Consider the following 3682-nt stretch of genomic DNA (forward strand, 5'->3'; position numbering starts at 1 on the left):
CGCTGGAGTTACTGCGTTTATTCACAGTTTTTTGTTTATTTATTTTGTTGACTGGTAGATGCCATCACACCTTAAGTTATCAAGGCTGAGGTGGGAGGCTCGGGGGTTCACTTAGGGAGCTTCCACATCCGCCGTGTGTCGTGGGTTTAAATGGAACCGTGTGCGTCCCCCCCACCGAGTGCGCTTCCTTTGGACGGGTGTGGCCGCAGACATCCATCCCTCGTCACGCTTCCACCGCGACTCCACCCGACTGCAGGGAGTGAACCCCACACGCTGTGTGTGTGATGCATTGCGGGTTGCGGGCGGGGCATTTGTTTACATTCCCGGCCCCGCCCGCTCCGCCCCCCACGGTGAGTATTTACCTTCCGCAGAGACACCGTGAGGCAGGACGACAGGAAGTAGACCGGCACCTTCTAACCTCTAGATGAAACGCTAAGTGGACGCTCGCCCCGACACGCCCGCGCCCCTGCGCCCCCTCCAGCCTCCAGCGTTTCCCTCTCCGTTGTCTACATCCGTTGAGGTCGTCCGTCAAGGTTTCCAACAACGACTGTGAGGCGTGAGAGGACGGTTTAACAGCGCCGGGAGTTTGTTTACACGCTTTGCTTTGAAACGTCGCCACGGGAACACAGGAGCCCCGCGGGAGGGGGAGCAAAACAAAGCAAAGCGCAGGTGTGGAAGCGCCCAAGGAGGCGGCTTGAAAGAAGGAAGCGCACGTGGATGGGGATGGTAGCTCAGGAGGTAGAGCTGGTGGTCTAGTAATCCAAAGGTCGCTGGTTGGATCCCAGGCTCCTCCTGCTAGCATGCTGTAGTGTCCTTGAGCAAGACACTTAACCCCTAATTGCTCCTGATGGCTGCGTCCGTCGGTGTTTGAATAATTGTAAGTCGCTCTGGATAAAAGCATCTGATCAATGACTAAATGTAAATGTAATGTAAATGAGACGCGTCCTCAGCGTTTGTTCCTCGGAAGCAGCGGAGCTCCGTCAGTGGTTCCAAACGCTTCAAACGCCTTGAATCAGCTTTTTAGTTTGGGTTTTCGTGAAGCCGCACGGCTCCGCGCCCGCCGCCACCCTGTCATTGTGCTTGTTTGCCTGGATGTCACGGGTGAGCGTGTAACTGTGTCGGACATACGTGTTGTCTTCTCGGCGTAGATACCATGGACGCCTCCACCAGCGGGCGGGAAGCCGTCGGTGCGTCATGGGCTCCGCTGGGCGTGGAGCGCCGGCGTGCGGGTGGTGTTCTGCAGCCGTGACAGGTGAAGGGTCAAGGAGCTTCCAAACCCAAGGCAGGTTCTGATCGCATCCTCAAGAAGAAGAAACCCAACAGTGTTTAGAATGTAACCTTTCAGAGCAGATTTCATAAATAAAACGCTTTGTTTCACTCGTTGTAAAGCCTCCCGCTGCTTATTTCGCGCCCGTGACGGGAGCGACGGCTCACGTCCTTTATTTGATCGAAAATTTGTAACGATTTGGCGTTGAAAGGGTCCTCGGTTCCAGGTCCGACCAGCCACATGCCCGTGTTTTGTGTTGCTTGGTTCCATTTGAGAAAGTAGGAGCCTCATTGCCTTCACCCAGGATGTGGGTTTGAGGTGAGGTGGTCATTTTTATCTGGGAGGGAGCACGGCTCGTCAAAATTCAGTTCACTAAAAAAAAAAAAATCTTCACGGATTTGGTTCCAATTTGTATTTGAACTGAAGCTCATTTTTGAACCATTTCTTTGACCATCAGGGGCCCTGTGAGAGGCAAGACCCCGTGACCCCGCCCCTGGTCTCCGGCGACCCCCTGGGGGTGGTCTAGCACCTCAGGTTGGGGAACCGTCCCGAGGGTCCGGGAAACACCTTTAAAATGAATACACCTGCAAACGGCTTGAGAGCAAACGATAAACGAAGACAAAAAGACGTCGCAGAAAACCCAAAAAACGCTGCGGCGGCTGTTTGCTGCTGTTCATTTCAGCGGCGGATCCTTCGCCTGCAGCCGGAGCTGCCAGGGGGTATAAACCACACCACCTCCCCGCCCGGCGCACATCCATCTTTAATCCAGATTTCGGAGGGCTCTCTGCATTTTAATCTCCAAATATATTAAATCGCGTTAGACTGAGACCGGTGCTACTGCTACTTAAAAAAACACAGAAATACTGTAAGACAAAAAAAAAAACAAGCGGAAGGTTCTCTTCATTGGCGTTGTGCACAGAGGGCTGACGCCGTGGAAGCATAACAGGAAGTGGAGGCGGTGCAGCGATGGAGCCGCTGAGAGGGAAATCCAAACCAAACATTTTGCTGCGCGACCGCAACGTCCGCCGGCCCCGGAGGGTTCGAACCCAGAAGAGACGACGAGACGTTCGGTTCACTTCCTGTAAGTCCGTCAGGCGAGGGGGGAAAACCGGGCGGTCAGGCAAACAAAGCCGACGAGGGCGTGGCAGGGAACCCGAGGGAGCGGAGAGCAGGCGGGCGGGGTCAGAAACAGACGGGGCGGAGTGGCGCTGGAACGCCGGGCGACGGCAACAAAGGGAAGGGGGACCCCGTCGTTTGGGGAATTAGTCACGGCCACGTCGTTCCCTTGAAACCCCCGTTGGCGTGTAAATAGCGCGGACGCGGCGTTTGCGAGGCCGCCGGCTGTTCGCGGTCCGGCTGGGTCGATCCGCTCTGCAGGGACGGGAGGGATCTGACACAGATCCCTCCTGACCCCAAAATCCTGTTTGTGTCACTTCGGGTGTGAAAATCCTGTTTGAAGACCCTCCCCGGGAGGATAAACCTGGTGCGAGGGTCCCGCTTCGCCACCGCTCCTCCCCAGGTTGAGAATGTGTCCCCAAACACAATCCCCCAAAGACTGTTCATCAGTTACGTGTGTGTGTGTGTGTGTGTGACTGGGAATGTTAATTAAACTCGCTTTAGTGAACAAAGATATTTTTTACAAAGGTTTTCCTCAACGGTGTAGAACTCAGGGGGCGTGTTCCCTCAGGGACGCGCTCGGCTGTGTCTAATGGTGCTTTCAGTGGGAAAACACAAAACAGATCTGAGGTGAGTGGAGCTTTGTTAAATGTGACAAGGCATTTGTCGGGTAAATATGTCTTTATATATATATATATATATATATATATATATATATATATATATAATGAGCTCCTTTTTATGCTGCGTCGGCTTTAATGTGTGACACTTTTGTGTGCGAGTCGTGTCATCAGATGACAGTTGGCTTGTGCAGATTAACTTCTAATGAAGGAGCTGAGAAAAAAAAAAGAGCTTTATGTAACCTCGTGGTTGGCTCTCCATCAACTGCTGCAGTATTCCACCCAACAAATCCAGATTACTGTGTGTGTGTGTGTGTGTGTGTGTGTGTGTGTGTGTGTGTGTGTCTGTGTGTGTAGGGGGCTGCAGCGGTGGGGGGGGGTAATTTTGGCAGGAAATCTGTCAGTCGTATAAAGGACTAATATCCTCCACATATGATATGAAAATGTGTGGTCGATATCATGAGGATAATCATAGTAACTGTCATAATATTCCTTTGCTATCATTACTTCATTATAATAATAATCATCATCATAATCATTACAAAAACATAATAATTATAATTATCTTTATTTCTATAGCCTTTCATACTTGCAGCTCAGAGCACTTTACATTCAGTGAAATAAAAACAATGGCCCAAAACAGTCATCTACTATGACTGACAACAAAATATTTGGTGTC

The sequence above is a fragment of the Zeus faber genome (genome assembly GCF_960531495.2).
Source record: "Zeus faber genome assembly, chromosome: 2".
NCBI classification, from domain to species: Eukaryota; Metazoa; Chordata; class Actinopteri; order Zeiformes; family Zeidae; genus Zeus; species Zeus faber.